Source organism: Calypte anna, chromosome W (genome assembly GCF_003957555.1).
Source record: "Calypte anna isolate BGI_N300 chromosome W, bCalAnn1_v1.p, whole genome shotgun sequence".
Classification (NCBI taxonomy): Eukaryota; Metazoa; Chordata; class Aves; order Apodiformes; family Trochilidae; genus Calypte; species Calypte anna.
In genome coordinates this window covers 17,030,291-17,056,476 of record NC_044276.1, presented here as the reverse complement: position 1 = coordinate 17,056,476, position 26,186 = coordinate 17,030,291, and the positions used below count along the sequence as shown (strand labels likewise).

Sequence of the window (26,186 nt, the reverse complement as noted above, 5' to 3'; positions counted from 1 at the left end):
CATGTTCCTCCTTTACTACAGTGGGAAAACCTCTGCAATTATCTGTACAAGTCTTCAAGATGTGAAGAACAACCTATGAAGAGACATGGCCCTTTAGTGCTCTCTGTATTTCAGTGAGCCCCAGGGTGTGTTTGGTGCTGAGTCCATGATTCTAAGGTGCTGAGAGATGAATGAAGAAACTGCTCCAGAAGTCAGAATGGAACCTGAAAGTACCTTGAAGCATTGATTGGCCCCACTGAGGGCCACTGCTGCCAGAGCCTCCCCATGGCCTTGTTAGAGCAGATCACTGGAGGCCATTATTGAAAGGAGTCAAAGGCTCTGTAAAGGTGGCTCTGAACCCAAGGGTTTTTCATTATTTATCTATTAATGAAACAGTGAGGACAAATTTGATCTCCAGGCAATGGGAAGACAAAGCCCATCCCTCACTTGTGAGTCAGGACTCTTCCTGGGGAGAGTGTTAAAATTAGTAATAAAAAGAAAAATTCTGACACATCCTGAGCTCCCCAATAAGGGGAAAGTAAGTCCAAGGCCTCAGGATGAAATTACTCCTTGTAGACCCTTGTGGTCAAGGCAGCCGCCATGTCTGAGATGACAAAGCCCTTGATTCTGCTGGTCCTTTCAGCCTTCCAGAGCCCTTTTCCACCTCTCCTGAAGGCTGGCCTACACTGTCCATGTCTGCAGCTCCTTCTTTATATCGATTTAAAAGGGCTTTAAACTTAAGGACCTGGAGGGGGGAAACCAAGATGGCAATGATCACCCCACCATCACCAATACAACTGATCTGGGACTAAACCAGGACTGTTGACCCCAGGAGTCCAACCTGGACGTTTCCAGGGCTACTCTGAAGCTTTGGTGGTGACGTGACAGTTTTGGGGGGTGAGGGGGGAAGAACATGGAACCATTTTTCTGTATATTTGTATATATTTAGCAATTTTTCCTTTTTATCATTACTGTTTCATCAAAGTTGTGTAGTTTAGTTTCTAACCCATAAGTATCTCTCCCTTATTCTCTCTCTTTTCTTTATCAGGCTGGGCAGGGTGATTAATAGAGATCTGTAATTTTGTTAATTGCCAGCCCAGCGTAAAACCCTGACAAATTTATTGGCACACAACCTAGGGCTTAAGCTAATTATCTAAAGCCCAGTTGAAATTTCAACTCATTTATATGAATAGTTTAAATTTTTACTTCAGTGTGAGGATGCCCAGATGGCTCCGCTGACTGGGAATCAAACTATTTTCTCTGGAAATTTCACACGGTTGGAAATTAAACCAATCATGCTGTACCTTTGGTATTCAGGGTATGTGATCTGTGGCTTTTTATCTGGGATTAGTGTTGCTCTGTGGTTCATTCTTAGTAAGAGCTGCTTACGAACAGTAGTTGTGATATGGTCTTCAACAGTGTGGTACATGCTACACTGTTTTTTCACACACTTAGGAGATACACATAGTATACACATTTCATACACATAGGAAATATCCCTATTAAGTGGAAATAGACTGCCCACAGGCCAAAGCACCCACACTGGAATAGCTCTCAGGTATCTGAAAGAATTGTCTGTCTGAGATGTGATCTATACTGATGATGAGACTGTAGATCCTTATCACATGCCATGCCCTAAGCCTATGAGGCAAAGGTTTGTGCATGCTGCACCATCCCCCATTTACCCATACACTATCAGTAATGTTATGGGTTCCTGGAGAAATGGAACCAACTGTGGGTGATGTGATTAAAAAAGCACAAGAATATGAAGATGCTATCATGGCTCCTCATTAGGCCTGGGTCTCAGCTGTAAAGGGAACAGCTGAGAAACTGAACCTATCCCATCCCAAATCCCTGGTGGTTCTGTTGAGAGCCCAGGCCTGGAACTGTCTGGGACCATGTCACAGAATCATAGAATCATGGAATGGGTTGGGTTGGAAGAGTTATCATCTAGTTCCAGCCCCCTGCATGCATGGGTAGGGACACCTCCCACCCAACTGAAGCCAACCCTGTCCCTGTCCCCATGGAACTCACTAGAAATCTAGACACAGAGAGGCAAAAGCCAACTCATGTTTCTGCCCCTTTCCCCAGCCATGCTCATGTTGCTCAAATGTGACTTTTTCTAAAATTTTATGAGTTTCAGTTAATAACTGACATCACTCTGGTGCAGGGTGCTCCAGGGCTGCAGACCCACATCTGCCCCTCCCTGGGCTGCAGGGGACAGCTGCCCTATCCCCACAGCCTGCAGGGGAACTTCTGTTCTGGCCCTTTCTTCATTCACTGACCTTGGTGTCTTGTGGAGGGCTGGGAGCAGGCTTCCACCTCCTTCTCCAGGGACATCTTGGGCATTTTCTGCCACAGACATTCCATGGTCACCCAGGACAGCTGCTGACTCCTGAGGGAGGTTCTCACCTGGTAATGGGCACTCCAGGTCTCTACACCCCTTATATAACCCTAGGGTCACCATGGAGACTCCCATGACAATGGTGTCCAGGCACCAGATGCTGCATCACAAAGCCCTGGTGGTGGCTTGCCCCTGCCTTTCAAGCCATTCCTCTACAAAGAGCTTCTGTCATTCAGTTTAATTGCCAGGCCAGAGTCAAACCGTGACACAACCACTCACTCATCTTGCCCCCCAGCAGTGGGGTGGAGGAATGGATTGAGACAAGAAAAGTTTAATGACTGATTGATTAATGACTAAATACTCCTCTTTGCTCATTCCCATTCCTCTCACCTACTGCTACTCTCAGCTTCATGGAGTCAAAGCACAAAAACATCTCAGCACTCTGATTGCCTCCTTGGCCAACTCTGTCACTGTGTTTGTGTCCAGCTTTTTGTGTCTCCTGACACAAAGGATTTCTCAAAAGATTATCCCTTGTAGAAGGGCGACCTGATTAGGGAAAGCTCGTACTTAGCATATGGTTGAGGAGTGTGTTTGATTTGCCATGAAACTTCATCATGCTTTGCTTTGCTTTGTTTGCAAAGAGGAAAACTCTTGCTGTGCGCTTGCGCAGCAGTTCTCTAAGGAAAAGAGGGAGGAGCTGGTGCAAGGGAGCTGTACCATCCAGCTGCAGAGACCAGGGAAGACGTCTGATGTGAGGAGAAGTGATACAAGTCCCAGGGGCCAAGGAGAGCAGTGGTGGGGTTGGGGAGGTGAGGAGCAAGGGTGTCCATTCAGGGTCAGACCTCAAGGAACTGCTTCTCCTTCTGGTGTATTCATATACATATCTCCCCTGCACCTCCATCTCTGGGCTTTTTTCAGCAGCCCTGGGTTAGCACCACAGCCCCTGCTGGCAGTTTCCCCCTCCATGGCCATGCAGGGCCAGTTACACACCTATGGCTTTCTCTGCCAGGGTTTCACTTGACAGCCAAGAACAGCTCCCTCCAGGCTCTCCCACCTCCCCTCCCCTCTCTCCTAGCACAGCCCAGTTGCTGCTGGCCCTACACCAGTGCCCACCCCAGGTTGCTCTGGGCAGCCCCACCATAGCCCCAGCCCCTCTGAAGGGCACAGCAGATCCCGGGGGGCAGAGATAGCTCAGAGCCCCAGATGGGTGACCATGCATGGCAAAAGGAGCAGGAGGCCCCCTGTATCCCCTGCTCTCCTCTCCAGGAGATCTGCAGAGGTCTGCAGCCCATTGGGGCTATCCCCTCTCCTCAGCCAAGCAAAACAGCCCTGGCCCTTGTGCTCCTCAAGAGCTCTGACTGCTCCAGGCACAGAGCAGCCTTCCCAGGGCTGCTGCAGCCAGGGAGGGGGTTTCATTTTCCATTCATGCACTGAACAGGGACAGGAGACAAAATATTTCATGCGGGTTAATTTATTTCATTTAAATCGAGCGGACGCTCTGCCTTTAAATTGTGTGTCTTGGTTAAAAAAAATAGGTGGACAGTAAAGGAGGAAGGATGAATAATGATGTCACTTTGAAGAAATGAAAATCACAGCTGAAGAAAAAGAAGAAGAATCTAAAAAATTCAGACTTGGAATGTCCTGACACATACTCTGAGTCATTTGCAGAGGACAGGATGCAGCCCATGTGTGCTAAAAAAAGCCTAACCATTTACTCAGAGAACCCTTGAGCTCCAGGTTCCTCATGCTGTAAATGAGGGGGTTCATTGCTGGAGGAACCACCGAGTACAGAGATGCCATGGCCAGGTCCAGGGATGGGGAGGACATGGAGGGGGGCTTCAGGTAAGCAAAGATGGCTGTGCTAATGAACAGGGAGACCACGGCCAGGTTAGGGAGGCACGTGGAAAAGGCTTTGTGCCTTCCCTGCTCAGAGGGGACCTTCAGCACAGCCCTGAAGATCTCCACATAGGACACCACTATGAAAACAAAACAGCCAAATATTAAACAGGAAGTGACCACAAGAAGCCCAAGTTCCCTGAGGTAGGAGTGTGAGCAGCAGAGCTTGAGGATCTGGGGGATTTCACAGAAGAACTGGTCCAGGGCATTGCCCTAGCAGAGGGGCAGGGAAAATGTATTGGCCTAGTGCAGCAGAGCACTGAGAAACCCAGTGCCCCAGGCAGCTGCTGCCATGTGGACACAAGCTCTGCTGCCCAGGAGGGTCCCGTAGTGCAGGGGTTTGCAGATGGCCACGTAGCCGTCGTAGGACATGGTGGTCAGAAGATAAAACTCTGCTGAAATGAAGAATAAAATGAACAAGAGCTGTGCAGCACATCCTATGTACAAGATATCCCTGTTGTCCCAGAGGGAATTGGCTATGGCTTTGGGCAGAGTGGTGGAGATGGATCCCAGGTCAAGGAGGGAGAGGTTGAGGAGGAAGAAGTACATGGGAGTGTGGAAGTGGTGGTCACAGGCAATGGTGGTGATGATGAGGCCGTTTCCCAGGAGTGCAGCCAGGTAGATGCCCAGGAAGAGCCAGAAGTGCAAGAGCTGCAGCTCCCGCCTGTCTGCAAATGCCAGGAGGAGGAACTGGCTGATGGAGCTGCTGTTGGACATCAGCAGCCTCTAGGGATATAGACCTATCAGTGGAAGAAAAGAAAGGGAGAAGTTTAGGCAGTGTTCCTTCAAAAAGATTGAAAATAATAGAATTTTTCCGAGAGAAACACAAACTGCTTCTCCCCTTTCTTGAACACCTTTGGCAGGTCCTTTTCAAACACCCTGGCTGATCCTGGCTGAATGTCCATAAATGAGGCGGAGGGGTAAGACCTGCCCTATAGCAATTGGTAAAAAGGAACAGGGGGGATCTCAGATTCAGTCACCCCTTGACATCCAAGAGCTTTTCCGCATTGTTACTCCCAATGCACCACCAGCCTGCAGAGCAAAGCGGAATGGATTGTGGGTCATGTGGTCTGGTCAAATTTCTCCCATACACTTGAAGAAATATTGAACGCAGAAGCCCCTGGCATTTGTGCTGATCTGAAACTGAAACCGTGAGGGTGCTGAGAGGCAAAGGGACTGTCCCTTAGTGCAGAGTGAGAACAGCTGCTCTGTCCATCAGTCCTGCTCTCAGCTGCACAAAAAGGCAAAGACCCTAAAGATAAGGTATCTTGACGGGAGGGTGGTCTGACCCCCAGTCCCACACCCTTTTGTCCTCGCAGCCCCAAATCTCAGTCAGTTTGGATGCTTTTTCCTCCACGGACGCAGCAGCAGGACAGGACCTGAAGTGTCAGTGTCTGAGCTGCACCTGAATCCTCTCCCCCCAGCCCAGCAAAAAGAAGGGGAAGAACAAGGGCAGCAGAAGCAGGGGCAAGAGCGGAACCTGCCAAAGTTCTGCTACCAAGAGAGTTGGGACAGGGAGACACAGGTAGAGACTCCAGCATTTCTCCTCTCTGGTGGGGGGCTGCTGGAAGGATCCTCAGAAATCAGTGCCCATGATCTGAAGGGCTGGGAGACTGTGCTGTTTGACAGATACCAGGTTTTAGCTCTAGGGAGGGCAGCAGCTCTGCAGGGGATGGCTCGGAGTTGCAGGAATCCCCCCTGCCATCCTCTTCCAGGCAGCAGCTCCCTCTCAGTCCCAGACCATCTTTGCTTCCTGCAGCTCTTTCTCTGTCCCCAGCTCTCCTCCCTGTCAGTGCTCACAGCCCACATCGCACCCACTGAGTGCTCAGCTCTGCCCTGCAGACCCCTCCTGGCAGCAGCAGGACCTGTTCCAGGGGCATCTCTGGCTGTGCAGGGGCTCAGGAGCAGCTCAGAAAAGGGATGAGGAGAACTGGGGTCTCTGTGCCTTCTGCAGAGTTCAAAAAGAGTTTTCCATGCCCTGAAGAGACAAGTGAAAGCAGAGCCTGAGGAGAGCCCAGACTGGAGCAGAAAAGCCCTGCCCTGAAGGAACTCCTGAAAGGTCCCCTCAGAAATATCCTGAGCATCAGCTGGAACTGTGAGCAGCCCTGAGCAATTCAGCCCTCTCTCAACAGCACCAGGACCCTGCCCTGTGCTCCCTGTCTAACTGTGTACAATGATCACAACGTTCACAAGAGTAGAACATAACAAAACTAAATAAGAATGGAAAATCTACACAATATCAACACAGTTATAAAGTCCCCATTTTGATAATATTCTTCTTTATCTTCCAATCGAAATGGTTAATTAAAACATTTATTTGAAATTAATAATTTCACTCTTAGTTACAATAATTCTTAATTTTTTTTCTTTTCGTCTCAATGGGAAAACACCTTTTAAATTTGCCCCAGTGTTGTAATGTCCATCCTAAAGAGTACAAGAGCTATACCATTTCTCTTCCCTGAATTTCCACAATATCTCAATCCAAGCATTGCACCTGGTGTCCCTTACTGCCCAACGAGGGAGAGGAGCTGAGTGAGTCCCTGATCAAACAGGTAGATGCACACTGGTGTCCACTCCAGTCCCTCCTCCTGTCACATGCAGCAAGAAAAACAGGGCAAGGCAGAGCAGCGCAGTCCCATTCAAGTCACCTAAGCTTTTGCCCCAAATCTGGGTTTATTAACCCTAGTGCATTAAGCCAAACACAAAGAGCTGAGATAGTGTTTTTTTCCCAACAATGAGCAGGGTTGGGTGGGGGGTGGGAATTCTACAAAGGCAGCACTTTAACATCTGTAACACCAGATGTGAGGTGACATTGAACCTCATCATTACAGATAACTATAACACCACTGACTGATACAGAATGAGAGAACATAATACCAGATTACCAATTATAGGAGCAATTCTTTCTCTAGTAAAGGAAAAAAACAGGATTAGCATGCCTTCAGTGTCTTAATGTTCATCACTGTGTCTTTTGGATGACCTGCAGCACTTGTCTTTCTTTTCTGGCAATCCAAGACCCCCTAATTATTTTTTTCTCTGTTTTGGTCTTCTGCAGACTTTGGCAGCATTGAGATATCCCCTAATCTGCCGTCAGAGATAAGTTTTCTAAAGTAACTACATTCCATTATCACATATACCCTTTGACTTGAGGGAAACATCTCTACAACATGTAAATTTACAGAGAGGGGTATGTTTATTCAGCGCTGGGCAAATGAGGGGATAATTCCTCCAGAATCCATGTGCACCAATCTAACAATCAGGCTTTTGTTATACACACTGAAGTTTTACATATTCATGTAAATCCAGCGCAACCACCGGCTGCTGGCACAACAGCACAGGACCCAGAGGCAAACCCTGCCTGCTGCCACTGGGTATGTAATGGACACCTCAGGGCAGTTTAGACCATTTGGGCACTGCTCTGAAAGCAGCTGATTCCCAGCACCGCAGTGAAGCCAGGACTGTTCCAGTTCCATCCATGAGATGACTTTGAAGCACATCACAGAGAGGTCTTCACTTGTGGGACCACACTCTGAAACTTTGCTGGTCCTTCTATCCCCTTAATGATACTGTCATAGAAGAACATCAGCTCTGTCAAACAGGACCTGCACTTCATGACCCCATGCTGATCTAGCCTGATCACCTTTTTGTCCTGACTTTACCCTATAATGCTACTCAGAATGATCTGCTCCATCAGCTTCCCAGGGACTGGAGTCAAACTGACAGGTTGCATTTTCACGGATTGTCCTTCCATCCCTTCTTACACCCGGGTGTCACATTGGCTGACTTCCAGTCTGTTGGTACCTCTCCTGTCAGCCAGGACTGCTGACACGTAACAAACCCCACTTCTCCCATAAGGATTTCAGAAAGGCAAGAGGGTCCACTCTGAACCTCAAGGTGTTGAGCATCATTGAACCACAGAGGGGGAGAAAGAGAAGGAGTTTTAGGGAGGGGGTCCCAACCCCAAAACACCCAAAGTATTCTCCAACCCTTTGCACCCCAACAGCCATAAGGGATTGCTTCATTGCACATTTGTATAATTTTATTGAGTATCTAATTAATAAAAACAACAACCAAACAGTATTGAACCTCAGGCTAGTGTACTTCCTCTCAGTTTTGCAGCCACAACTATCTGGACGCTGAAGCGTAAAGACAAAATTTTGGTCTAAATCTCCTTAAAAGGTGATCTTAATGGAAAAGGGTTCTTTTCACCTCAAAATGACACAATCCCAAATTCTCATTCCCATTTTCTTTTCAAGTCCCGCTGCAGAGTCACACTAAAATGCTCCATACGGGTGTTCTCAAACTAAAAAAAGAAATACACCTTGTCCCACTCAGACACCTCCCCTGACGAGTGTGTCTTTGTGATAATCACTTCATTGTTTTATCTTATTTGGTTTCCAAAGAATCTAAAGCTTGGAAGCTTGGAAACTCTAAAGCTTGGAAAATGTGGTGACCTGGTGGGTCTGGTGGTGAGAGGTGAGATCATAGATATGGTAAAAACTCTTTTCACACTGGGAACAGCTTTAGGGTCGATCACCCCTATGGAAGCGCTGATGTTTCAGCAAATGAGAGCTTTGCCTGAAGCTCTTCCTACACTCAGGACACTTGTAGGGATGTTCACCTGTATGGATCCGTAGGTGTTGGGTGAGATTCCAGCTGGCTATGAAGCCCTTCCCACATTGGGGACATGTGTAGGGTTTTTCCCCAGTGTGGATATGTTGGTGATCTATCCAAGAGGTGCTTTTGCTGAAGGCTTTCCCACAGTGAGTGCAGGGATACAACTTCTCTCCTGTATGGATGCGCTGATGGCATGATAAGTTGGAGCTCCAGGAAAACTCCTTCCCACACTCCAGACGCTTATATGATCTTTTGCCACTGTGGATGCGGCGATGCTGTGATAAATGGGAATTCTGGGTAAACTCCTTCCCACACTGGGAACATTTAAAGTGTTTCTCACCCGTATGGATCCATTGATGCTGGATAAAATCTGATCTCCTGTTATAGAATGTTGGAGAATGTTCCCGAATGCTCCCGAAAAGGTAGGGGGTGTGACCCCTTTGCCGTGCCCAACCCCATATTTGAGGGGCCAATTAGATCGGCCCATAATTCTGTGCTACCTGCACCAGGGATTCGCTGTGCTACAGGTAAACACACCGGGTGTCCAATAATACATTATATTGTTGTGTGGTGGCCGAGGTGTGGTCACAGAAACACTATATAAGAAAAAGTTACTGTGCAATAAAGTTGAAGCTTGTTTACCAACCATATTGGTTGCATTAGTTTTCCCTCACCGTTTTCCAACATGTGGAGCGCGAAAGGTGAAAAGGCCCTGAACAATCAAAAAATTTGAAGAGTTCTGAAAAAAGTTTGAAAAGTTTTGAAGTCGGCAGGCACATGCCACGGAAGGCCGATTTTCGCCAGGGAAGCCTTGTGGAGGACCGAACCATCAATAGCAATCGCTGTCTGGTAAGTATTGCCACTGAAACAATTGGCAGGAGCGGGTGAGTCCGGAGAAGTACCGATAACCAGTGTCGGGGGGCAAAAGTTCATCTTAACGCAGGCGTAGGAAGGCGAACTGTGCCTAAGCAAACATCGAACGAATCTCACTCAACGTCCGGAAGAAGGGGCTATGGGCTTTTAGTTGTAAAAAAGTCTGCATTAAAGGATGAAAACCTGCATTAAAACACTTGTAAAAAAGGCTGCACTAAAGGTTATAAGTTGTATTAAAAAGTTGTATTTAAGGGACAGATTAACCGCTTATGCAATGGAGAGCGAAGTAACCCTAGAATTGCTCATAAGTTTCTTACAGAAAGGTTCAGTAAAAGTTTTAGATCTTAAGAAAGATCCGGCAGTGCCTTTAGATTATGGCTGCACGCACCAGTTGTTTACCGAGCCTTCCAAGTTATTTGATGAGAAAGAATGGAAAAGCTTGGGAGATATTTTGTGGTATAAGGTAATAGAAGAGGATAAGACCGCTCGTAAGTTAATGAAACCGTGGCATACAGTGATTACTTGCTTGCAGTGTCATCAGACAGAGAAGAAAATTGCCACTGTAGCCTCGGCAACCTTAGAAGGGCAGCCGATACCAGATTTCCATCAGTTAGGGGTTGATTACGATTCCCCCCATTTCCTCCCCATGAAGTGGGCGGTGCCGGCCATGCCGCGCCATGCGGCTTCAGAGGTGGACAGGGAGTGGAAGTGTTTGCTCTGAGCGCCGGAAGCAAAGTGAGGCAGAAGGCGGAAATGTTATGCCCCGCATCTTCCGGTGTGGGCGGTCCTGGTCACCTGCGGACGCCGCCTTCCGCACCACCCCTCCCCGATGGCGCAGCCCCCCTCCTCCGGGCTAGGCGATCCAACAGCACCGCAGGCGGCAAGCAGCCGCTTATAATCAACAAGAGCTTGCTGCAAATAAGCCGCGGTCTGATGATACATCACGGCTTAGCTCCATCTTACGGGTTAATTGGTTGCGAATACAGGAGGAGGATATTGATAATAAAGATTACAACTTATCTTCAGACATAGAAGCCCTCCCGCACGCTTTCCCTGTTCAATATACAACAGATGATTGGGGAAATGTAGAAGCAGCCTATAGGCCTTTAGATTGGAAGTTTTTGACATAGCTGAGAGCCACCGTAAATGAATGCGGGTTGCATGGTGAACCAGTCAAGCAAATGATAAATTGTTGTTGCTTCCATAGGATATAAAGGGGATAATGAGAATGATTATGACTCAGTCAGCGCTAATTTTATGGCAAGCTCACTGGCAAGAATTATGTAACAGATGTGCAGATATGCCTAGAGAACAAAATGATCCCATATATGGGATATCAGTAAATCAGCTTATGGGTGCTGGGCCTTATGCTAATTTTGAGGCACAGGTACGATTAGGTCCATACATAATAAGGGAGTCCATGAGACTTGCAAAAGAAGCTATGAGTAAAGTCAGAACTACACCAGCTGCTCCATCTTATATGTCAATTAAGCAAGGCAGGGAAGAGCCTTTTGCACAGTTTGTAGATAAGCTCACTGATGCCATTAATCAGGCTTGTGTGCCAGAGTGGATGAAAAGTGCATTGCTTCATCAATGTGTGCTAGAGAATAGTAACGCTCCCACAAAAACTGTAATTTCCTCTATATCAGCAGATGCATCACTCGAGGAGAGGCTGGAGCGCCTAGCAAAGATGCCAGTAGGGTCTCAGGCAATGTTAACAGAGGCAGTACAGGGCGTAGGGAGAGATTTAGTGCAAGGCTTTGAAGCCCTAGCCCTGCTACGTCCTACCAACACCAAACAGCTGCAGCGATCAACCAGCAAATGTTTTCGCTGTGGATGCAATGGACACTTTCGAAGCCAGTGTCGTAAATCCAGAGTCTGGTGTCAGCATTGCAATATGAATGGTCATGCTACTGAAGCCTGCAGACACCAGGGAAATGGATCGAGGAGCTCGAGAAGCCGCGGCCCGAAGACCCCAACTGTGGCTCCAGTATGGTCCCTTCCAAACAACTCCAGCCAGCCACTTCCCTCCAACCAGCAACCAGTGGGAGCCTTGGGCTGGACCTGGCAACTGCAGTAGACGTGACTTTTATTGACACCAAGCCCCACAAGATCCCTACGGGCATCACCGGTCCAGTGAAATACGAGGGAAAGCCATGCAGAGCCCTCTTACTAGGATGATCATCTGCTGGACTTAAGGGTTTGTTTGTGTTGCTAGGAGTAATAGACAGTGACTATACTGGAGAAATTTGTATTGTAGCTATGACTTGGACACCGCCTATGATGATCCCAAAAGGAACTTGAATTGCCCAATTAGTTGCAACACAGCAATTAACTGACGCAGTAGCCGCCTCTTCAACAGCTGCCCATGGAACAGCAGCGTTTGGCTCTACAGGAGAAATGGCCTTACTATACCTCCCAATCGATGAACGCCCCAAAAGCACCTATTTTGTTAGAGCGTCAATGGGACCAGTGTCGCCTTACAGCATTACTGAACAGAGGAGTGGACATCGCTATTGTGGACGAGCAGCTGTGGCCTTGTCACTGGCCTGCTGCCTCAATGATGTCCGGAGTAGAAGGGGTAGGAGGCACAGCCCAGGTAAAACGAGGCATGCAAAAGACTCGTCTCACTGTCGATAATTGCACATGTACTCTATTTTTAACCATCATGCCATTGCCTACAAATTTAGAAGCCCTTGTTGGCCGAGATGTGTTAGGCCAGATCGGAGCACGCCTGGAAACAAGAGACCATTTTTATTAGCGGTCACTTCTTGGGCTTTCCCGATCCCCTTAACATGGTTATCATCGCAGCCAGTGTGGATCGAGCAGTGCCGCTGAAACGAGAAAGCCTTATACAAGCACATGCCTTAGTGCAAGAACAGCTAGATCAAGGGCACATACAGCCATCAAGTAGCCCTTGGAATACTCCGATTTTTGTAACTAAAAAGAAGTCTGGCAAATATCGTCTGCTATATGATTTAAGTGCAGTTAATTCCCAGATGGAAGCAATGGGAGCTCTTCAACCCGGAATGCCTAATTCTGCGATGCTTCCAGAACGATGGCATGTATTTACAGTGGACTTAAGGAACTGCTTTTTTACTATACGCATACATCCTCAGGACACAAAGCGATTTGCGTTTACACTTCCAGCCCTTAACAGAGAAGCTGTTGTTGAGCTGTTGAGAGGGAAACGGGGGAGGCAGGATCAGTACTTTTGAGAAGTGGTCGTAGCAGTTCTAACTGATCCTTTGTTATACGGACCACAAGGCGCAACTATTGAACATCACCCAAGAATTGCTATACATCATGCTGGGTCTTAAGAGTCAAATGTAGAGCAGCTTTTGGCGGTCTAGTCTGTGACTCAGTGATCTGCCATCCCAGGTATCTCCATGGTGATGTATGCTCTATCTTTTCAGGTGCCACTTGGAGTCCCTGCTGATTTAACTGTTCTGCTAAGAAGTACTCTTGTTGCTCAGTAAAAGGATCCTGTTGTGCTATCAAGATGTCATCCATGTAATGATAAATCAACGCATCTGGCCATGACTTTCACACTGGCAATAAAGCTGCATCTACAAACAATTGACACAGGGTTGGGCTGTTCTTCATGCCTTGTGGGAGCACTACCCATTCAAACCGTGAAGCTCTCACGCAGTCCAAAAAGAAAATGGGGAGACTGGGCCGGCTGATACCCTACAGACTCTAGAATTAGCAGCCATCGTTTATGCCTTTTTACGTTGGATGAATGTGCGTCTCAACGTCATATCAGATTCCCTATATGCTGTAGGAGTTGTACAGAGAATTGAAGATGCCCATCTCAAAGATGTTGCAAATCGGGGACTAAACGACTTATTTCGTCATCTCCAGGCCGCCATCCAACAAAGAGATCAACCCTATGCCATCATTCATATTTGGAGTCACCAGCGGTCTGACGGCCTGGGAGAAGGCAATGCCCAAGCAGATAGGCTGGTTTCATTGTCTGTACCCATGGACGAGTTTACTAAAGCAAGAAATGCGCACGCCACCTTTCATCAGAACACAAGAGGACTGCACCGTCACTTCCAGATTTCCGTGAATGAAGCCAGAGGCATTGTGAAAGCTTGTTCAAAGTGTAACCAACAGGGACTTGGTCTCAGCCTCATAGTTAACCCTCGAGGTCTTGGCCCGAATGAAAAATGGCAGATGGATGTGTCCTGGTTTGGGCCAGGATAAAGGTGATTTTCTGTCTTGTACTTTTGCTTTTAGCTAAGTCTCTTGTACGTAGTTGCACTTGCTGAAATTAACAGGAAGTTTCTCAGACAGTTTGTGCTTCTAGGAGGAAGAAAGAGATCACACCTGCAGCCCTCCTTTGGGGAGAAACAGACGAGATAGATTCCAGAATTGACCAAACAGAGTATTCCATCCCATATACGTCATACTCAGTATAAATTTGAGGCATCACGAGGGCCAAGCCATGATTTCCTGCTTCCAGCTTCCGGCTGCCTGCCCTTCCTGCCTTTCCTGCTTCCCTTCCTTCACCCGGCATCCTGGAAGGATTCCATCTGTTCGTCTGCCTGTGGTCCTGATCCGTGCCAGCCCATATCTCTGTGCTCCTGCCTCCAGTTCCTGACTGCTGCTGACTCCAGGAGTCCGGCCTGGACTTTCCCAGGGCTGCCCTGCAGCCTCGGTGGTGACGTGAGGGCTATTGGGGGAAAAGGGGGGAGGAATGTGGTTTCCATTTTCCTGTATATTTGTATATATTTAGTAATTTTTCCTATTTATCATTACAGTTTCATTAAAGTTGTGTAGTTTAGTTTCCAACCCATTAGTTGGAACGCCCTTATTCTCTCTCTCTCGTTTCTTTATCAAGGAGGAGAGAGAGATTAATAGAGAGCGTCTGTTACTCGGTTTATTTGCCGGGCCAGTGTTAAATCGTGATATGGATGTCACTCATGTAGCAGAATTTGGAAGGCTCAAATATGTCCATGTTACTATCGATACCTATAGCCATTTCATCTGGGCTACGGCTCAGTATGGTGAGAAGGTGTTAGAGGTGATACGGCATAGAATCATAGAATTGGCTGGGTTGGAAGGGACCTCATAGATCATCGAGTCCAACCCTTGAACCACCATTGCGGTTGCTAGACCATGGCACTGAGTGCCACATCCAGTCTCTTTTTCAATATCTCCAGGGACAGAGAATCCACTACTTCACTGGGCAGCCCATTCCAATGCTTGATCACTCTCTCCGTAAAGAAATTCTTTCTAATATCTAACCTAAACTTCCCCTGACACAACTTAAGACCATGCCCTCTTGTCTTGTTGAAAGTCGTCTGGCAAAAGAGACCAACCCCCGCCTGGCTACAACCTCCTTTCAGGTAGTTGTAGAGAGTGATGAGGTCTCCCCTGAGCCGCCTCTTCTTTAGGCTGAACAGCCCCAGCTCCCTCAGCCTCTCCTCATAGGGTCTGTGCTCGAGTCCCTTCACCAGCCTCCTTGCCCTCCTTTGGACCCGCTCCAGGACCTCGATATCCTTCCTGAACTGAGGGGCCCAGAACTGGACACAGGACTCGAGGTGTGGCCTCACCAGCACTGAGTACAGGGGCAGAATCACTTCCTTGGACCTGCTGGCAACGCTGTTCCGGATACAGGCCAGGATGCCATTGGCCTTCTTGGCCACCTGGGCACACTGCTGGCTCATGTTCACCTTCCTGTCGATCCAGACTCCCAGGTCCCTTTCTTCCTGGCTGCTCTCTAGCCACTCTGTCCCCAGCCTGTAGTGTTGCATGGGGTTGTTGTGGCCAAAGTGCAGGACCCGGCACTTGGCCGTGTTAAACCTCATCCCGTTGGAATCAGCCCAACTCTCCAGTCTCTCCAGGTCTCTCTGCAGAGCCCTCCTGCTTTCCAGCTGATCGACACTCCCCCCCATCTTAGTGTCGTCTGCAAATTTGCTGATGGTGAACTCAATCCCCTCATCTAAATCATCAATGAAGATATTGAACAGAACTGGGCCCAACACTGATCCCTGGGGGACACCACTAGTGACCGGCTGCCAACTGGATGCAGCCCCGTTCACCACCACTCTCTGGGCCCTGCCCTCCAGCCAGTTCCAAACCCAGCATAGGGTGCTCCTGTCGAAGCTGTGGGCTGCCAGCTTTTTCAGGAGGATGCTGTGGGAGACGGTGTCAAAGGCCTTGCTGAAGTCCAGGTAGACCACATCCACAGCCTTCCCCTCATCCACCAGTCGGGTCACCTGATCATAAAAGGAGATCAGGTTGGTCAGGCATGACCTGGCCTTTCTAAACCCGTGTTGGCTGGGTCTAATCCCTTGCCCATCCTGCAGGTGCTGTGTGATTGCAATGAGGATGATCTGTTCCATGACCCTGCCAGGCACTGAGGTCAGGCTGATGGGCCTGTAGTTTCCTGGGTCCTCTTTCCGGCCCTTTTTGTGGATTGGCGTGACATTTGCCAACTTCCAGTCATCTGGGACATCCCCAGTGAGCCAGGACTGTTGGTAGATGATAGAGAGAGGCTTGGCAAGCTCTTCTGCTAGCTCTCTCATCACCCTTGGGTGAATCCCATCTGGTCCCATAGACTTGTGGGGATCCAAGCATCTCAGTAGGTCACTGACTGTGTCCTTCAGGATTACAGGGGGGCTGTTTAGATTCATGTCACCTTCTATAAGCTCCAGAAGCCATCTGTCCTCAGGGTAACCTGTCTTTCTGTTGAAAACTGAGGTAAAGAAGGTGTTAAATACCTCAGCCTTTTCTTCATCTTTGACAACTATATTCCCATCTGTGTCCAGTAAAGAATGGATGTTTTCCTTGCCCCTTCTTTTGCTGCTGATGTAACTGTAGAAGGACTTTTTGTTATCCTTCACAGAGGTGGCGAGATTCCGTTCACATTGTGCCTTTGTCTCTCTGATTTTCTTTCAACATGACTTAACTATATTCCTAAATTCCTCTTGAGTAGTTAGCCCTTTTTTCCATAATTGGTAGGCCCCCTTCTTAACCCTAATTTCTTTCAGAGTCTCCCAATTCAGCCAGACCGGTCGTCTTCCCCGCCGGCTCGCCTTTCGGCACACTGGGACAGCCTGCTCCTGTGCTTTCAAAACTTGTTCCTTGAAGTACGACCATCCCTCCTGTACCCCTCTGTTTTCAAGGGCTGTTTCCCAGGGGATCTCACCCTATGCTTCGCTGTCATGGATGTACCAGAGCAGATAAAGACAGATAATGGACCGGCCTATATTAGTAGCAAGCTAGCTCGGTTTTCTCAACAATGGGGGATTAAGCATGTCACAGGCATTCCCCACTCGCCGACAGGACAAGATATAGTAGAGAGGGCAAATCAAACACTGAAAGATTATCTAGTGAAATTTACAGACTTGCAAGACCCATAAGAGTGATTGAGGAAAACTCTATTTATATTGAATTATTTGTGCATATTTGGGGAACAGGGGTTAGCATCAGCATACGTTCATGGGACAGTGGCCCAACAAGCCGAGTCCCTTGAAACTCTGTTATATGTGACTGTCACGGTTTAACACTGGCCCGGCAATTAAACCGAATAACAGATGCTCTCTTTAATCTCTCTCTCCCCTCGATGAAGAAAGGAGAGAGAATAAGGGAGAGAGACTTATGAGTTGGAAACTAAACTACACAACTTTAATGAAACAGTAATGGTAAATAGGGAAAAAATTACTAAATATATACAAATATACAGGAAAATGGAAACCACATTCCTCCCCCCTTTCCCCCAATAACTCTCACGTCACCACCGAGGCTGCAGGGCAGCCCTGGGAAAGTCCAGGCTGGACTCCTGGAGTCGGCAGCAGTCGGGAACCGGAGGCAGGAACACACAGATATGGGCTGGCACGGATCAGGACCACAGGCAGATGAACAGACAGGATCCTTCCAGGATGCCGGGTGAAGGAAGGGAAGCAGGAAATCAGGAAAAGATCTGGCTCGGCCCACGTGATGCCTCAAATTTATACTGAGTGTGACGTATATGGGATGGAATACTCTGTTTGGTCAATTCTGGCATCTATCTTGTCCGTTCCTCCCTAAAGGAGGGCTCTGGTGGGACCTCTGTATCCTCCTGGACGGTAAAATGTTTTCATGCAGAGCTGAGCAGTGTCCTTGGCCTGCATACCAGTCTCTAGCAGTAACTATAAACATCAAGTGTTATCAATCCTAAAAGCACACACACTGCATGAGAAACTTGCTGTTAATTTCAGAGAGACTACTTACAAGGGACTTAGCTAAAAGCAAAAGTACAGAAACAGAAAACCACCTTTATCCTGGCCCAAACCAGGACAGTGACCTATAGAGATCCTGCCCCAGGTATATGGCAAGGACCAGCAGAAGTTAAATATCTAGGTTGAGATCACATGTGTGTTTCCACCCCTACAGGTACTTTGTGGGTTCCCAGCAAGTGGACTCGGCCAGCACCCGCTAACTGCAGTAGCTCCACTGAATCCAGAACTACAAGCTCAAGAGCAGAGACGGCTGTATTGAGTGGTTAACATGTTCAAAGACAAAGACTGCCGTGTTGGCCTCATTATAGGTTTAACCATCATCTTAGGATTTAATTGCTTTGCTTTCCCGAACTTCGACCCTCGACAGAATGTCTGGGTTACCCTTGCGCATCAGCTTAACACTACTTCCTTTTGTGCCAGTCTAGCGACCCCCCAATCACCTTTTATTACATGTGTAGTTGGTGTACCAACCTCTGAAGAAACTTGGCCAATGTTTCAAGCAGCTATGTATCGCACACAAGTGCAATTTCACACTGAGAGCTTATGTCCTACCAAGGCCAGCTTAGTTGCGTGTTTAAGTGATTATGACACTTGGGATGATCATTTGCCTGTTGGGCCTGATCCCCAAGAATTAAGCCTTATAGACTCTTTAAATGCCACTTATTGTTTCTGGATGAGTAGCTCGTCCGTTGATTGCACAGAAGGTATGGGAAGACAATGTGCTACTACCAACGTTTTCCCAATTGGCAATTTCAGCCAATGGTGCAACTAGACCCTCCACGGTGCTACTAACCCATTGCCTGGGATGCAGCTCCCCAGGAAATTACCAGCAGGGTATTTTTTAATTTGTGGAGATCGGGCATGGTCAGGTATACCTTCCCATCCCATTGGAGGGCCTTGCACCATTGTTCAGTTGAGTTTAGCCATGCCTCACGCACACCCGAACAGTACCCATCGTGTGCGGTGGAAGCGAAGCCTGGCTCAAACATTAACGCAAGAATGTGATGATGATGTTAACCTCTGGTCCAAATGGCAAGTGATTGTTACTTCTATCTTCTTGCCAGGAGCAGTTGCCGCTTGTGCATATCGAAACCTGGAGAAACTGAGTTGTTGGGTAGTAAAGCATGCTAGTGATACCAGCAAGGTGTTATCTGAACTAGCTGATGATTTATCTTCTGTACAACATGCAGTATTAGAAAATAGAGCTGCCAATGATTTTCTGCTTTTAGCTCATGGCCATGGTTGTGAAGATTTTGATGGTATGTGCTGTATGAACTTGAGTGATCATTCTAAATCAATACATAAGGAGATACACCAGCTAGTAGAACATACTCAAAATATCAAGCAAGATGCAGGATTCTTTGGTATAGATGAATTAGTCTATTGGTTTGGCCTCACTGGATGGCTTCAAAGTTTATGTAAGACTGGTTTGCTTGTACTTTGCATTATATTGATAACTTTTGTGTGCCTTAGTTGTATGTTAGCAATATTTAAGAAGCTATTTGCCAAAGCTGCTAATATCATGATTGTACAAAAAGATAAAAGGTTTGTTGGAAAATGGCTTGAGGAGCAAGGACATGGACCTATACTAAGCACCAAAGATTGTGAACGGTTACACATGAGTCATGAGACCCTCAGAGACTCTGGGATATATCAAAAAAAAAAAAAAAAAAAAAAAAAAGGGTGCCTACACTCCATCTAGACTTCACCCGTTATGAATGTAGTGATTGAATGTTGCAGTCCTTGGTCTTTATGGCGTTTTAATTTGGCAACTATGAAGGAACTGGGACTCCATCGTGCTGTGAGCCGGTGGGACTTGGAGACGCTTATAGGGGCCCCCCAACAAAGATTCCGTCGGATAAGCCTCTCCTATCCCTCCTTTGGCTTTCTGCACTAGTGGACACCAGACCTTCCTAATATTAAACAGAGCTCTGTCTGAAAGTGCATGTGTATGGGTGGTCGTTTGAAACGGAGAGATGCCATGAATGCAAAGTTGATTTACATTTGATTAAGGGATAAAATCCGGTTGATAACCTGTTAACCAATTTGTTTGATTCATTAACCAAGTAGTTTTAAGACTGTTTAAAGAGGGCATTATGATATTGATTGTATTCTTAAATTCTGCATGTTTTGTTGTTTGTATTATTTATGTTTGAGTTAGCACTGCAAAAGTGTTTAACCAAACATGGGCTTGTGCAAAAAGAAAAATGGGGATATGTTGTAGAATGTTGTAGAATGTTCCCGAATGCTCCCGAAAAGGAAGGGGGTGTGACCCCTTTGCCGTGCCCAACCCCATATTTGAGGGGTCAATTAGATCGGCCCATAATTCTGTGCTACCTGCACCAGGGATTCACTGTGCTACAGAAAAACACACCGGGTGTCCAATAATACGTTATATTGTTGTGTAGTGGCCAGGATGTGGTCACAGAAACACTATATAAGTAAAAGTTACTGCGCAATAGTTGAAGCTTGTTTACCAACCATATTGGTTGCATTAGTTTTCCCTCACCGTTTTCCAACAGTCTCCAGCTAAAACCTTTCCCGAAGTCAGGGCAGGTGTAGGACATGGTGCCTGTGTGATGGTGTCACAGTTGGACCAGATCCAAGCTGTCGCTAAACCGTCTCCTGCACTCAGTACATCTCTGGGGTCTCTCACCCCGATGGATTTTCTGATGGTGGAGATGGGCCAAGAAGATCCTAAACCTTTTCCCACATTTCTGGACGATGTCAAATTTTTCTCCTGGATGGATTCAATGATTTCTCAGTAATGTACTTTGACCAAAATCTGTCTGATCTTTGGGGTACCCAGAGAGATGTTATTGCCCAGATGGAGTCACCCCATGTCTGTGAAAGAAGCCATAGTGCAGTTACAAATTACGGGTGGGCTTTTTTTGCGGTGAAGGCAGCCAAAACCTACATCAGTCCTTGATGTGAACCTTTTCAAAATTTCAAATGTTTCTCGAGCAAATTTTTTCACCAATCCTGTAAGAATGCCTCGTTAGCACCTATTGAGGCCTAAAACTGGTCAGACCACCTCCCCGGCACCTACCGAAAACAATAGGGAAATTAACAAATAGATAAGGAAAAGTCGGTTCCGGGAAACCCGTGAATTTCTTCAATTTATGCAAACGAAGACCCCCTCCTTCCTCTCCCCGTTTTATTTTAAAAACCCAACAAAAAAGAACCAAACATTCGGCAAACATTCGGCGAGCCAGCAAGCGACGGACAAGCCACCAGAACAGCTAACTCCAGAAGCAGCCAGGAAGCCAACGAGCAACCAGCCCTGAAGGCAAAGCCGAGAACAGCTCTGCCGCGGCCCGGACTCGGTAACCCAATCTCCTTTCTTTACTTGTTCTCTTGTTCCCTGAAAATAAATCCCAATAACTTGTTAAAATCACTAAGTATTATTATTTTCTTTTGTAATTCTGCGCGTCTCTGAAGCAGTGGCTGGTTTTCCTCAAACAAAATATTAAAATAATAGGTCGGATCGCGACAGTCCTCCTGTGGGTGAAAATGGAGTGTGAGGTGGAATGAGGAGGTTTCCCATAGAGGTGGACACCCACTGATCATCCTTTACTTCATCTTTAGGTATTATACTGGCACATAAAACTCAAAGGGGAACTGGGTAGGGCGCAGGTTACTGCGATTCTGAGCCAGTCTTGGTGTGATTTGGGATCAGTCATTTGCACTTACACTCCATGAGATATTTTAGTTCTCCCTTATTCTCTGTAAACAACCCTTGAAGTGATTTAGGGGTCTGTACATGCCACCAAACATCTCTGGTATGATTTAGTGTTCTCCACTGTGGCATTAAATCCCACCATGACCTGGGGTTCCCCCATCACACCCACATGCAGGATGAGCTGCCATCCAATGGGATGAGTTTGGGTCCCCTGAGATGTTTTGGCAGTCCCTGATAGTGGATTCTGAGGCTTGGGATTATTAAGTCCCCTTGAAGTATTCCGGACTTGCAATCATTACCCCTGGCTCCAGGGTTATTTGACGGTACCCAGTTGCCCCCAAATTGTTGGGATGACTTGGGGATCCCCTATCACAACCCTGCAAACCAGAAGGAGTTCAGAATCCCTGGGTGAGGTGGGGGAGACACAATCACAGCACCTCCACCCTCCAGATGAGTTGGAGGTTTACCAATTGCACCACCCTCACCCTAGGGATAAGTTTAGTTCCCCCCTCTCACCCATCCCCCTCCCTCCTCCATCTTGTGCTGCTCTCCCCCAGTTTGGGCAGTACTGGGATAACCATCCCCCCTCCCATCACCTTCCATCACCTCCCATCACCTCCCAGTACCTGCAGGGGGGGCACAGCCTAGGCCGGTGGGGAGGGGGGGGTGATGCTCTGGTGGTCACCAGTTGGGGGGTCCTGGCTGCGGAGCGGGGAGTGTGGGTGCAGCCCTGGGGCGATGGAGCAAAGCCTCCCGGGAGCTGCAGTGCAATTGTGGGAAGCGGTGGGGGGAGGAAGGAAAGGTAGGGAAGGGTCTCCAGGGGGAGGGACCCAACCTGAGGGGTGAGGTTAGAAGTTGGAGGGGGGGGTGTCTGGGGGGGGCTGGGCACATCAGGCTTGTGTCCTGGGGGGGCTGAGGACATCAGGCTTGTGGCATGGGCAGGGGACACATCACAGCTGGGTGCTGCTGACCCAACCTCAACACAAAGCCCACGGGCCCTGGGGATAAGAGGCTGTTAATTCAGTGCTTTCAGCTGTAAACTCAAGGGGACAATGACCAAGCCAGTGGGTAGTGCCCTGAAGGTTCTTCTTTTTACTTTATTTCCATTTCACACTCAGCTTGTTTCTGATCCTGGCACAGAATTCATTCTAAAGTAATTTTATCTGTTCAGAGCATCTCGAGTTTTGGGAGGCTGCAGAGTCCAACTCTGATAGAACAAGAGAGATCAGAGGCATTGGGTTATGGTGCCAGGACTGGAACTGTGGCAGCTTCCAGAAGCCTCTCACACAAGCCTCCCCTGTGGCCCACCCTGCTTCCAAAACACCACTGCACTAAACCAAGACAGTTTAAAACTTGAAGACAGGATTTTTAGATTATATATTAGGAAGAAATTCTTTACCATGAGGGCTGTAAAGCACAGGAACAGGTTGTCCACAGGAGCTGCGGATGCCCCCTCCCTGGAAGTAATCAGGGCCAGGTTGGAGGGGGCCTGGACCAATCTGATCTAGTGGGAGGTGTTCCTGCCCATGCAAGGAGGTTGCAATTAAATGATCTTTAAGGCTCTTTCCAACGCAAACCATTCCATGATTCTATGATTTGTTAACTGGTTCCTCACTCCTGTTTTAAGTAGCAGTTCTCAAAAATGTCGCTCAAAGGGTCAGGGGCTTTTTGTTATCAGGAGTCCTGTAGTGAAATGAGGCAACCAGGTGCCACTAGTTGCCAGGTAGTGGGCGTGAGCTTGTGTCAAGCCCACCTGTGCCTGATTAGGGCGGGCCCCCACTGCACATGAGCAGAACCAGGGGGCCAATAAAAGGTGAGTCCTGAAGCACAAGCTCAGCTCAGTCCTGAGCACATCTGCAGAGAGGTTAGTTGTTTCTCTCAGCACTATGCTACCTTCATTGCGCCACTAGCACTGATTGCCCTTAGGGTGAGGCTCTGAGGAGTCTAGAACCCACGACTTCGGCATTGCAGTACTGCGTGCTAGCCAGCTGCGCCACTCAAGCCTCACACTAAGGGTGATGAGCGCTAGTGGCGCAATGAAGGTAGTGCAGTGCTGAGAGAAACAACTGACCTCTCTGCAGGTGTGCTCAGTCCTGAGCTAGCCAGCAGAGAGGTCAGTCGCTCTTGGAGCAACAGCACTAATCCAGGCTAGTCAACTCTGAGAGCCATAGGCTTAGAGCACTACTCGTCTCTGCTGGAACACCTGGTTGGACCTTGAAGTGCTGTTCCCTAAAAGAGGTTCGTCTTGCTACAGAGTCCCTCTAGCCTATGGTTGTGTATTTCAATATGGTAATACCTCATTCATATGTCGTTTTTTTGGTTTTGGTTTTTTTTTGTTTTTTGTTTTTTTTTTTTTTTTTTTATAGAATCGGCTGGGTTGGAAGGGACCTCAGAAATCATCAAGTCCAACCCTTGAACTACTACTGCTGCAGTTACTAGATCATGGCACTGAGTACCACATCCAGTCTCTTTTTAAATATCTCTAGGGATGGAGAATCCACCTCTTCCCAGGGCAACCCATTCCAATGTCTGATCACCCTCTCAGTGAAGAAATTCTTTCTAATATCTAACCTAAACCTCCCCTGGCACAACTTGAGACCATGCCCTCTTGTCTTGCTGAGAGTTGCCTGGCAAAAGAGACCAACCCCCACCTGGCTACACCCTCCTTTAAGGTAGTTTTAGAGAGTGATGAGGTCTCCTCTGAGCCTCCTCTTCTCCAGGCTGAACAGCCCCAGCTCCCTCAGCCTCTCATAGGATCTGTGCTCGAGTCCCTTCACCAGCCTGGTTGCCCTCCTTTGGACCTGCTCCAGGACCTCAATATCCTTCCTGAACTGAGGGGCCCAGAACTGGACACAGGACTCGAGGTGTGGCCTCACCAGCGCTGAGTACAGGGGCAGAATCACTTCCTTGGACCTGCTGGCCACGCTGTTCCTGATGCAGGCCAGGATGCCATTGGCCTTCTTGGCTACCTGGGCACACTGTTGGCTCCTGTTCAGCTTCTTGTCAATCCAAACTCCAAGGTCCCTCTCTGTCTGGCTGCTCCCTAGCCACTCTGTCCCCAGCCTGTAGTGTTGCATGGGGTTGTTGTGGCCAAAGTGCAGGACCCGGCACTTGGCCTTGTTGAACCTCATTCCGTTGGAATTAGCCCACCTCTCCAGTCTGTCCAGGTCCCTCTGCAGAGCCATCCTGCCTTCCAGCTGATTGACACTCCCCCCCAGCTTAGTGTCATCTGCAAATTTGCTGATGATGGACTCAATCCCCTCATCTAAATCATCAATGAAGATATTAAACAGCACTGGGCCTAACACTGATCCCACTAGTGACTGATCACCACTAGTGACTGGCCTCCAACTGGATGCAGCCCTGTTCAGCACCACTCCCTGGGCCCAGCCCTCCAGCCAGTTCTTAACCCAGCACAGAGTGCCCCTGTCCAAGCTGTGGGCTGCCAGCTTTTTCAGGAGGATGCTGTGGGAGACGGTGTCAAAGGCCTTGCTGAAGTCCAGGTAGACCACATCCACAGCCTTCCCCTCATCCACCAGTCGGGTCACCTGATCATAAAAGGAGATCAGGTTGGTCAGACAGGACCTGTCCTTCCTAAACCCGTGTTGGCTGAGTCTAATCCTTTGCCCATCCTGCAGGTGCTGCAGGATTCCATGGAATCCTCCTGCCCAGTGTCCAGTTCAGGTAGGCCCAGGTCCTACATTTGGTTTTAACCCAGGTCCTGGAGGTGCACCTGGTAGCTCCTCCCAGCCGCAGTGCTCTTGGTCACTTTGAGGGCTCAGACTTGTCCCCTCACCTCCTTGACCCCCAGGGGCTGTTTAGCACCTGCCCTAATTAACGAGCTCTGGCAGGATCAGTGGGGCCCATTGATATCTTGAGGTACTTTGATAATTTTGTCCTGACTTTGACTTCTGGAGATATGTCTTCATTCTTCTCTCAGTATCTGAGGTCCATGCAATGAGCCTCAAAAGTCCTACAGAGATGTTTATCTTTTTGTAATTTCCTTTATATCTTCAAGACCTGAAGAACTCATTGTTAATTATTCTTGGTGGAGTTAAGGAGGAAGTTTTCAAAGTGAGAAGAGAGGATCTAGCAGCATTCTCCAAGTGATAATGATCCAGAGGATCACCTAAAAATGTCTGCACCTAAAGGAAATGGATAGAAAAGTGGAAAATCTCCCTTATGAGGGAAGGATGAGAGAGTTGGGGCTCTTCAGCTTGAAGAAGGGTAGAATGAAAAGGGAGACCTCATTCATGTTTAAAAATACACAAAGGGAGAGAGCCAGGAGGATGGTATCACACTCTTCTCATTTATGCCCAATGAGAGGACAAGAGGCAAGAGACAGAAGCTTGAGCATAGGAGGTTTCATATAGACACGAGGAGAAGTTTTTTTGCTGTGAGGGTGACAGAACACTGTCACAGGCTGCTCAGGGAGGTCGTGGAGTCTCCTTCTCTGGGGACATTCAAAACCCACCAGGAATTGTTCCTACATGACCTCCTGTAGGTGACCGTGCTCTGGCAGGGGGGTTGGACTCAATGATCTTTTGAGGTCCCTTCCAACCCC

General features: G+C 48.0%; 1 pseudogene; it reads right to left on the bottom strand.

Annotated features, from left to right (window-relative positions):
- Positions 1-4,015: 4,015 nt before the first annotated feature.
- On the bottom strand, positions 4,016-4,735 carry LOC103532593 (annotated as a pseudogene).
- Positions 4,736-26,186: the final 21,451 nt, after the last annotated feature.